Source organism: Cupressus sempervirens, chromosome 8 (genome assembly GCF_028749045.1).
Source record: "Cupressus sempervirens isolate cs-2001-9-10 chromosome 8, ASM2874904v1, whole genome shotgun sequence".
NCBI classification, from domain to species: domain Eukaryota; kingdom Viridiplantae; phylum Streptophyta; class Pinopsida; order Cupressales; family Cupressaceae; genus Cupressus; species Cupressus sempervirens.
Genome location: NC_143125.1, coordinates 52,673,674 through 52,685,949, shown reverse-complemented (window position 1 = coordinate 52,685,949; position 12,276 = coordinate 52,673,674).

Genomic DNA, 12,276 nt, shown 5'->3' with positions numbered 1-12,276 from the left:
GCACCGCAAAGTTCAGAGTGTACTTCTTTTAACACCATCACGGCCTTGTTTTGGTCTAAACATCGAGAGAGAGTATCGTGATAACCCCGATGATATAGGGTATTGGCTATGATAACATAGTGAGATGATTTTCGAATGAGGTTCTGACATTGGGTATGTGTGAGGTGAGGGGATATGATACCATTGTTAAGGTAAGCGTGAATCTCATGGTACCAAGGGGATTGGGGACCAACCAAGATACAAACATGGTTTGAATCCTCATTCGCATAGGCGGGTGTGAGGAGCTACTCGACTAAAAACTCATACTATGTAGCTATGTGGGGAATTTCCAAGAGCGAGCCGATAGTAGCCATAGCATCTATTGCTTTGTTCTGTATTCGAGGCACTTGTGTAAACTGAAGCTTTGTAAAATGTTGGGTTAGCTAATCAACTAGCTCTTTGTAGGGCAATAGCTTTTCATCTTTGGTTTGATATTCATTTAGGGCTTGCTTGATGATGAGCTGAGAATCACCAAAGATTTGTAACTTAGTGATGTTCCATTCTGCAGCTATCTTTAATCCTGCTATGAGGGCCTCATATTCAGCTATATTGTTGGTGCTAGGGAATTTTAGCTTGAAGGCTTTTGGAATGTAATCTCCTTGAGGTGTGACCAACAATATTCCTGCCCCTCATCCATGAGATGTGTTTGAGCCATCAAAATAAATTTTCCATGGGGGTTGTTCTTCAATTAGACAGATATGCTCATCTAGAAATTCTGTGATCAACAGATAAGCATCTATTAGAGGTGCATCAGCTAGGTGATCTGCTATAGCTTTCCCTTTAATTGCCTTTCTGTCCACATACTGGATGTCAAATTCGCTAAGGAGCATAACCCATTTGGCCAAATGGCCTGTTAGTGCTGTTCTGGAGAGCATATACTTGAGAGGGTCGATCTTGGAGACTAGTTGGATGGTATGACTTAGCATGTAGTGGCAAAGATTTTGAGTTGAGAAAACAACTACCAAACAAGCTTTTTCCATAGGAGTGTAATTGAGTTCATAACCAACTAGGGTTCTACTGATGTAGTAGATGGCTCTTTCTCTGCCGTAGTCATCAAGCTATGCTAGAAGTGCCCCTAAAGCAGTAGGTGTTGCTGATATGTACAAGATCAAGGGACGACCAAGAACTGGTGGAACCAAGATAGGGGGATTGGTGAGATACTGCTTGAGCTGATTGAAGCTGCACTGACATAAAGGATCCCACTTGAAGTTCTCATCCTTCTTTAGTAAATGTAAAAATGGTGTACACTTATTTGCAAGCTGGGAGATGAAGCGTCAAATGGATTGAAGCTTTCTCTGAAGAGAGCGAAGCTGTCGCAGTGTCTGGGGAGGAGGCATGTCTAAGATAGCCTTGACCTTCTTGGGGTTGATCTCTATACCTCTTTTAGAAACTATAAAGCCTTGAAGCTTGCTAGATGTGACCCCAAAGACACATTTCTTGGGATTCAACATGAGATGATATTTGGCTAACCTATCAAAGACTTTCTCCAAGTCAACAAGATGATCCATGAAGGTATGAGACTTGATCAAGATATCATCCACATGATCCTCCAAAATGCTATGGATTAGATCATGAAAAATGGCTGTCATAGCTCTTTGATAGGTAGCCCCAACATTCTTTAGGCCAAAAGGCATCATGTTGTAGCAAAAGGTTCCCCAAGGGGTAATGAATGATGTCTTATGCTGATCCTCTTCTGCAATCTTGATTTGATTATACCCAAAAAATCCATCCACGAGGGACAAAATTTCATGTCCAATTGTATGATCTACAATCATATCTATGTTAGGCAAGGGAAAATTATCTTTTTAACAAGCTCTGTTAAGATCTCTGAAATCAGTGCAGATTCTGATGTTACCAGAAGGTTTAGTGACAGGGACCATGTTGGAGATCCACTCTGAGTAGTCGATAGGTCAAATAACCTTATCAGCTAACATTCTTTCTAATTCAGCTTTGACCAGTAATGCCACCTTGGGGTGCATTTTTCTAAGCTTTTGTCTGACGGGCTTGATCTTTGGATCAACTGCAAGATGATGAACTACAAGCTTTGGATCAAGTCCTGGCATGTCCTGATATGACCATGCAAATTGGCCAATGTTCTCTCTTAAGACCTCAAAGAGGAGGTCAGCTTGATCTTGTGATAGGGATGCAGCAATGTGAACAAGTCTAGGGATCTCTAAAGAACCGATGTTGACTTCTCTAGTATCCTCAACTAGAATAGAAGACACCTCTGGTCGATTAGCTTGAGGAGGAAATGCTAAATCCTCATGTTCTGCTTGTGGCTATGGATGTTCTTGCTAAGGGGTTCTCTTCACTGCCTTAGCTAGTCTCAGATTCACCTTAGTTCCAGTTTTGGGTGTATCATAACTAGGTTGGGGATTTTCTCCAAAATACCCCTTGGGATCTAGCTTGTAGATATAGGCAGAATTTGGCTTTTTTTTGCTTATGAGGAGTTTTAGCTCCCATGAATATTAGAAGTGCTTCCTCTGATGTGAACTCATCAATGTGTATGATGCTTGGTTGGTCCCAATCTATGAGTTGTGGATGGGCGAGTGGTAGGTCAATGATATGGATGGATAGTTCTTGGAGAACAGAATCTCCTAGGGAGATTTGGTTTAGGATATCGTCGTAGGCTCTCTTTTCAACTTCATCAAGAATTTCTTCGATTTCAACAAGGTCATTGTGAATGTTTGAAAAAGCGTGACTGTCTGTATTGGTGCCCCTAGTTGTGGGTATGCCAAAGCCAAGACTTGACTTCGATTCCCACTTGTGTGCGTCGATGGGGCACTACATGCCTCTTTCTTCTGGTCCTAGACCACCACCTTGATAGTTTCATTTGTCAGTGATGAATTTATGTTCTTGGGGATACTTCTGGCTAAAGTAATCAAGGTGTGCTTGATTTCTTTGAGGTGCATCCTTATGTAACCAATTGTTGATATCCGAGTGAGTTCCTCATGAAGAGGGATTTTTGAGGATACAAAGGTTGTTGGTCCAAACTGTTTGTATCAAGGAGGTGGAATCTCCTTAGCTTTGTGATATGTCAGTCATCCATGGGCATGTGAATCAAGTGGGAGTGCCCCAATAGCAAATGCATCTGATAGACTATACTCTCCATAGCCTTTGTTATTGATCTTCATGGTCGACAGGGTGGAGGCGAGGATAGTTTTCAGGTCATTACAGGTGTGGGATGAGCTGGCGATGGATGTGCCGATATCAATTCCAGGGAAATGGTTTGTATATGAAGCTTCAACTGCATTGCAGTAAGCAAAGGGTTTCAGATCGACATGCATGGTTACCTCAGTGCCTTGATGTGGAAATTTGACACATTGATGGTAAGTGGATGGAATGGCTTTCATGGCATGAATCCATGGGCGACTGAGGAGGATGTTAAATGGTAGGTTTAGATGAATAACATGGTAGAGTGTCTCTTGGATGACTGGCCCAACCTTGATTGGCAGAAAAATAGTTCCTTCTGTGGTTCTTTCCAAGTTGTCATAAGCTTTGATGGTGATAACCTCACTGATGATATCTGCCTCAGTATACCCAACTTGTTTTATAAATTTTATGGTGCAAATATTCAAGGCTGATCCATTATCTATCATTACTCTTTTCATGACAAAATTGGATACCATGATGGCTATGCGAAGCGGAAGGGTGTGATCTGGCTTGACCACGGGTATGTCGGTGGGTTTGAATGATAGGGCACATGAGGAGGATAGGTGTCGAACAAGATTATGAAAATTAGTAGCGTTGATATCTAAAGGGACATAGAATTCTATGAGAGCATTTTCAAGGATGTTCTTGTACACAGGACTAGTGCGAAGAAGGTCTAGAATGGAGATTTGGGATGGCATGTTCCGAAGGTGTTCCAAGATATTGTACTAGCTTTTTGATGGAGCTGATGGTGCAGGTGAAATTGGTGGGCCTGTGATGTTAAATTGTGCTCTTCGAGTGATGACTGCACACTCATTGTTTGGTCCTTGGATATTGATAACATTGATGAAGGCTCTTTCTCGGATATACAACTTATGAGGCTACCATAGTCTATGTAGGATGAAGTGTGGTCATTGTTCTTCCCATGTTGTTGGTTTGACTAGAAGTTGTTGGTGTTGTTGTTGTTGGCTTGGATAGGTGTTTTTCCAAGATTTTGGTTGTTGTGAGGAGGAAAAGCATTTTGATAGATCTGTAAGCCTGTATTGGGAGAGGTTTGGGCACCAATGGTGATTTCTTTCTGATCAATGAGGTCCTACACATAATCTTTCAGTTTCATGCATCTGAGGGTAGTGTGATCTTTTAACCTATGAAATTTGTAGTACTCATTGTCTTTGTACCATGCAGCCTTGGATTGGCTTGGGTTGATTTGCTGGGTAGGAGGAAATTTGATGAGGTTTTCCTTGACTGATTTCTCAAAAATGACATCCAAAGGTTCACCAAGGGGTGTATAGTTTCTAGGTGCAGGTTGGAATCTAGGCTTTTGTCCTGTAGCTACATTGATGGTATTAGCTTGATTGCTAGACACTTGAAAGTTGGGTCTTGGATTGTGGTTTTGATAGCTTTGGTTATTTTTTTGTTGGTAGTTGATAGCTTGCTAATTTTTTAGTTGATATGGTGGGTTGGACTGGTTTTGAGAAGGACCAACAATATTCACATGTCTGGTGTCAGTGATGTCATTTGTTGCAACATGCTTTTTTTTGTTCCAATACCTAGACTTGTCATTGGAATGTGATTGATTTTGGTTGGCTTCCTTGTAAATATTTACCACACCATCTTTAATGAGTCCTTGCTCAAGGATCATTCCTTTCTCTTTGATATCTTTGTAGGTCTGCAAACAGTTCATGGTCATGTGGTGAGCCAAGCTAGGATGGGCATTATCAATAAACATTTTCACCAAATGGCGCTCTAGCAAGGTGCAATATATGCAAGTGGTAAGGGTTTGCCATCTTTGCAGATATTCGGGAAGGCTTTCTCCACCTTTTTGCTTAGTGTGGACAAGATCAACTACTAATAGCTCTGTTTGAACAAGATGGGCATATTGGGCTACAAATCCCTTCAGACAATTCAGAAAAAATTTTAATTGTGCCATAGGGGATTCTATAAAACCATTCAAGAGCTTGTCCGGCCAAGCTTTTGGGAAAGAGACGCAAGAGGAAGATGTCATCATATGCCACTTCTTGGAAGTGCATGTAAAATTATTTGATATGTGTGACATGGTCTCCTTTTCCTCTGAATTTGTCAAACTTGGGTGTCTCAAAATGCTTGGGAAATGGTGTCATGGTAATGGCTCTGTCAAATGGGTAAGGAGACATATTCTCAAATGTGAAGGTTTTTGGATCATTTCCCTCTTGGATGTTCTTCAAAGTTGTCTTCATGGCTTCCCATTCTGAATTAATGGGTGATGGTTGGGGTGCCCCCGATGTAGGAGTGCCTTAAGGTAGGTATGTGCTAGATGGGGCAATGGAATATGGATGGCTTTGAGGTATGGGCTGCTAGGGATTGTACATGGCTTGGGAAACAGAATGGTGGATGATGGGTTGATAAGCTAGAGGTGGCACATATTGCTGCATGTGTTGTGAGGCTTACTGTTGATATTGGATTTGAGGTTGGGATTAAGGAACATAAGCTAGTTGTGGGACAAATGGATTTCTTTGTGGAGGTAAGGTATAAGATGGTTGTGAAGCTTGGGGAAAGGATCGGGGAGCTTGCGGAACTTGACTTTGGATTTGAGGAGTTTGACCAATATATGTGGGTTGTGCCCCCATTTGGGAAGGTATCTGTATGGCAAAGGAGGCCAAGTAATTTGTGGTTAGTGGTGGTGGATTTCCTCCTAGAAGTGGCATAGAAAAATAGTTGGTAATAGGAGGTAATGAATTAGTTGGTGGTGGAGGTGGTGGGAATTGAAATCTTGGAAATGGAACTGATGGGGTTTGATAGCTTGGTGGCTGGATTTGAAAGCTTGGTAGAGTGGTGGCAGGAGCTTGGGTCACTTGAGAGCTAGGCAGAACATTGGTACTAGCTTGTGGGGTTTGATTGCTTTGTGGAGTGAGGGTAGTAGCTTGTGGATTTGTGGCTGATGGCACTGAGCTCCAAGGACTGAGTGGAAATGATGGTATCATTTTTTGAGCTGAGGTAAATGAGCTAAGGGTGATGAAAGGTTGATTACTTGGCCCCATGGGTGGCATCCTATTGTATATTGCTGAGGTTGGCCAAAGATACTAGCATTGATTTGGGAGATGGGTGGATTTGGAAGGCTGTGTTGGGGAACATCAGCAACAATAGTGAAGGGAGTGAATGATGAGGTGTTTTGGGTGAAGGAGGTTTGGGATGGAGTGGTATGGACCAATGGTGGAGTGGTGGTGGCTAGATTGCCTTGTGGAAGGGAGATCTCAACTTGAGTGGAGGATGGTATGTTTGGGTCTGTTGGACCATATGGGGTGGGTTGAGGCTCTTCTTTTGGCACATATTGAGGATAACTTGAATCATAAGAGCCTATGGGTGGTGGGAGTTACTCAAACAAGGGGTGAGATGGATCTGATAAGGGGGGAGGTGTTCCAAAGTCGAAGGCTCCAATGTTTTCCCTTCAAAAGTTAGCCATGATTGTTTCCTTGTTTTTGTCTATAATGGCGTTCACCAATACTGCATTTCATGGTTGGCTCATGAAAGCTTCAATATTAGTAGGTGATGGTATAGCGTTCTCTGGGATGAAGGATGGTTGAGTGCTCAAGGGGAGTGATTCTATTGGATCCAAATGATAGGGCTCCATTATTTCCTTCTTCTTCTTGCCTAAGCGATTGATGGGTGGCATGAAAATGCAGAATGTTCCTAGGGGTGAGATGCAACAATGTTGATGGATGCAAAAGGGGGGAAGGCTTTTCTATGCAAATGATTTCCTAGGTTGAGACAAAGCTATATGATAAAAACTAAGGAGGATTGACTTGGGGATGGTAACTTCAAAGATATGTTGCCAAAGCACAAAAGGTCTGCTTTCCTATGTGCAAGCTTGGTGGTGATTGTGTCACATTAAGGATAGACTGATGATCCTTTAGGAAGAACACGAGATTGACCACTTGTGGATCCCAACCTTTAGCTCAAGGTGATGAGGGATAACAAGTGACAAAACTAGATTACCCTAGACAAAGCTCTATCAAAGGGATAACCTTGGTGAGGTTGGTGGATTTGGAAGATGTTAGGAATGGAAAACTTTTGGCAAGGTGACAACAATTTTGAAGGCTTGGATGTGAAGATTTTTGGATTTCTAGCTAGATGGTTTGGTTCTAAATGAGATGGATGAGCTAAAATTCTTAAGGGGATGACTAAGGATGGCTGGCTTACCTACAAGGATGACTCTCTAAAGTGAAGCTTATGCAAGAAGATGTGGAGAAACAAGGGGGTTGAATCATAGAAGTCATGCCTAGTTGGTAAGGCATAAGCATTGTTAACTCCTAGATGTTGGTTAAGTTGGATGGTGCGATCTAACCAGGCGTCTTGAAAGGCTTCGTTAGCAGCTTTGTCCTCTACTTTGTGGAGTTTGGCAATTCAAGGGCTTGGTGTTAGTTCCTTTCTCTTGGCTGAAAGTTCTTGGTATGCCTGAGATGGCTTGAGTTTAACTTTGTGAAATTTTTGTTTGGGTTTGGGTTGTTCTAACATGAATTTTTGAATCTTCTTGGCTTTGAGAGATCTCGATTGTTTTTCTTCAACTTGTTCAACTTTTGGAATAGGCGGTGACTACGCTAAGTGTTCCCTAAGCTAGGATTGACCAAGTTTGGCAAACATTCATTCAACAAATAAAAAATCAAGTAATAGATAGGAACAACCAGATAGAAGTTCTGGATTCTCAGAATGTGATACTTGCACCAAGGAGTGTGTATGTTTTACAAATGTTTCGATTAGTCACTTCAAACACATTAACATCTTAGATGGTTGTCTACAAGGCTGACAGTTGATTTAGCTAGGGAGTCCTCGATATACCCAAGGTACGTGAGGCCCAAATCCGTAGATGAAACCAAAACAATGTCACATAGCCGAGAGGAGCGTTAACCCACTTCTCCTCTTTCATGTCTCAAGGGTATAAAGTTCCTTGAGGCTTAGCCTGAGTGACAAAATCTTGATTCCAAGAGAGGTGTCTTTGATTTCACCTCCCGATCTTTATACTCCATCGGAACGTTGGAGTTGAGGTCATCCCAAGGGGTGATGAAATCCCCAAGCAGGCCTCCTAAAAAGAAAAACAAGGTTTTGGATCCTAATTTTATGCACCCAAGATGGCCTCGAAAGATGACAAGGGGAGAGAAGACTTGGATGACCTTGGGCTAAGAAACACACTTGTTCCTTTTCCAACTGACTCTTATGTGTGCTGATCTAGACTTTGCAAGCACTCATGTTTAAGATGAAAATGTTCAATTTCAACTTTGAAATGTGCTAACAAAGAAAAATAGATCGAAGAATGCGAACAAAAAGAAGAGTTAGGGTCAACAAGAAAGTAAACCCGCACGCCCGAAGGCCCTCCACGTCAAGTATCAATTAATTTCTTTTAAGGCATTCAAGAGTTGGTGTGATTTTTTTTTAAGCCCAAAAAAAGATGTGTGAAATTTGATTTCAAGTGCACGCCCAGAGGCCCCCCACATCAAGATTTGATCAAATTTTAATGCCCAAATGAAGTGTTAGCGAGCCTAATGTGCATTCAAGGAATTTTCTAAGTTACAAAAACTAATAAAAACACAAGTAAGTGAAATTTGATCTTTGTGGAGCACTTAACACCCTCTTAGGTGGACCCATCCCCATAGATGGTGCTGAGATTGCAACCAATGGTTAAATTGATGGGTGATTAAAGAGGGTGAGTCCAACTACAAACTCACTTAAAGCGTCTTTATTTAGTTTTTATAATTTAGGAAGTTTCTAGAATGTAGATTCTTTTTATGCCCCAAAAGATGATTATTTGATCTATGGCATTCAAGATTGGATTTGTTTTTTTAATCATGCATTCATAAAAAAAAAAAACTTGATTTTAATCCATGGCACTCAAGAGTGATTTTAGCAACATGCATTCAAAGACAAGTGATTAAACATTCAAGTTTTTTTCTTTGAGCATTCAAGATTGAGATTTTGTGTGTTGTTTTAAGAACTTTGAAGTGCTTTGTTTTAACCTTAGATCATTCAAGATTTTTTTGGACTCAAAAGTGAAAATGACTCTTTGGACTTTGGTTTTCATTCAAGATTTTGTGTTCTAGTTTGCATATTTTAAGCCCAAAAATGATATTCCTAGATTGTTTTGATGCATGAAAAACCTAAGAAACATTCAAGATTTTGCAACAAGACATTTGTTTGGAACAAATAACAAAGCTTTAAGGACAATTTTCGGCAACCATTTAGGACTCTTAGTTTTCATGAGATTTTTAAAAGAACTTTAAAATATTTGCAAATGAGGTTCATTTTATCCTTGATTGATGCTTTGAGTTTGATTTAGATTTTAGTGTACACTTAGTGTTGATTTTGAACCTTTTGAAATGGAAACTTGAAGTTCTTTTTAAATTTCCAAAAATAAGTGTTCCTAACTTTGCATGAATGCATCTAAAACCTTGATGTTGCAAGGATGCAAATGATTGGATTGGTTTAGTTTCACTTGTTAAAAGATTTTTTCTTTTTTGCAAATTTTTAGTTTTTTAATGGATTTAAGTATGATTTGGGGGTTCATTTTAAGCACTAAAAAGAAGTGTGTATGATTTTTCTTCCTTAAAAAAAAATGGTCAAGACCTCCCACAAGAAGAAGAAGAAGAAGAAGTAGATGGAATAAGAAGAATATAGACAAGAAGAGGAAGAAGAATTCCAAGTGCTTTGTCCACCTATAAGCTTGAAAAATCTGCAAATACTATGAGATAGACTATGAGTTCCTTTGTCTTTTTCATGCTCATGTGGACCTACAAAACCAATTTATACAATCCTACCAATCACAAAAATAAGCAAAATGAGCCAAAATTAGCAAATGACATACAAAACTTGACTAAAAAAGCTAATGAAGATGACCCAGGCGGGGTCCCACCGGGCATGCCAAAATGTATATGAGCAATGTTAGTATGCTAATAGAAACCAAATTTAAATAAAGCTTCTACAATATAAACAAAATTCATAAACTTCAAGATAGACTAAGAGGAGTTCTCAATTGAGAATATGAGCCATTAATGGGCTCTCTTAAATGAGAAGCTCTTTTGTTGAGTAGCTTTGTCTAAATAGATAGGATGTATGCTCAAGCTTTATGCTTCAAAAAGGGCTTCAAATGGAGTTGGAATTTGGGTGTGAGTGTATGGTTTTGATGTAAAATGGCTTCTTAAAATGGCATTATGACTTTACTTCACGGATTGTGTTGTTTTGCAAAGAGGAAGGATCCAATTTATAGGCAACAGGCTTGAGGGATTGAGGGCTAAGATGCAAGGATGAGGAAAAGCTCATAGAGGGCTCAGATTGCATGAGAGGAGAGCACATGGATTGTGCTTCCTTACATCCAATCAAGGAGTGACACATGTCACAGGGTGAGAGGATGGAGGAAAGGGGAAGGATGAGTCAACAAAGGAGGCTCAAGGGATAAAATCTTCATAAAGACCCTCATAATGGCTTGTAAGAGCAATGAAAGGGCTTTGGAAGAGTCATTTATGGCCTAGTGGGCTTCATAAAGTTGTATGGTTGGGATATTTTGAGGGAGATGAGAGGAATTTTGACTTGGGCTTGATTAGGAAGGTTTTAAGCTTGCTTAGGCTTGTGCAAATGATTAGAGGATGGATTAGGATGGTTTAGGATTAGCTTAGGGATAGGCAAGTGGATGGCATTTAATGAGGGTGGGTGAAGGAGGAGATATTTGTTAACTTTGGCTTGGGTTAGTAAGTTTTAACCCATGTTTAGGGAATGTGACAAGGTTAGGAGGGGATTAGGATTAGGTTTAAAGACACCTTCTAGAAGAGTCTAGACTTTGGATGAGGATAAAGACTTTCTAGAATAGTCTAGAACTTCCTAGGATGAGGATGAAGACTTTCTAGAAGAGTCTAGAACTTCTTAGGATGAGGATAAATTAGATTTTTAGGAAATAAATAAAATTTTATTTATTTCAAGGGTTTGGGTTGAGGAGATATTTATTAAAACTTTTTTAATAAACATGAGGATCAATATTTAATCTTAATTAAATATTTTGAGTTTGGATTAGGGGTAGGAAATGATGGGATTAGCCTTTAATCAAAATTAAAGAAGGAATAGAAGATTTTGGAGGAGGCTAGTGGTCTTAAGGAAATTGACCAAGTTTTGGGCAAAAAATAAATTTTTTATTTATTTTGGATTTTTTGGTCAATTTATTAATTAAATAATTAATAAATAATGAAATAATGTTTAAATAAGATTTAAACATTTTTGGGAGGGATTCCTTAATTAAATATTTTTAATTAAGATAAAGAGATTTAATGGCATAAAAATTAATTAATTAATTAATGATGATGTCATCAGGTACTTTTTTCAAAAATAAAAATATTTTATTTTCTAAAGGATTTTTAGGTGTCTACAACTAGGGCCAAAGGCTCACCTAGCTATCCAAACCACCCTGTAAGAGTTAACACAATGGAAGCAAACACAAGGAACAACAACCAAAAGAGGAGGATGAGAGAAATACTTTCATTGATTCATCAAAACATCTTCATACATGCCCAAATGTAAGGCCTTCTAGGTTATGGCCAATCACAAATACATTCACATTCAAAGATCCAACTGCAAATTCACACTTTCAGCTCTGCTCTCTAGAATTCCTCTTCTCAAAAACTTACCTAGCTCTAAGCCTAAACACTCTATATATACTTGCCAAAATGGCTTACATATCTTTCTAGAAAATTACATAATACCAAGGCCAACTCAATAATGGTGTAGACAAATCCCAACAAAATATATTAACATAAATGTCATAATTGAAATAAATCTTGCAAGTCATCTCAAAAAAATCACATCCAAATACTGACACTCGACATAAATAGGAAAACTCAGCACATGAAGGGTCACTCGGCATACATTGGGTAACTCGGCACATGAAGAGTCACTTGGCATACATTGGGTAACTTGGCACATGAAGAAATTTCTATAGTAACTCACCTCCCATTGAGTGCTACAGTAACTCAGCTCCCATTGAGTGGTACAGTAACTTGGCTCCCATTGAGTGCTACAGTAACTCAGCTCCCATTGAGTGCTATAGTAACTCAACTCCCATTGAGTGCTATAGTAACT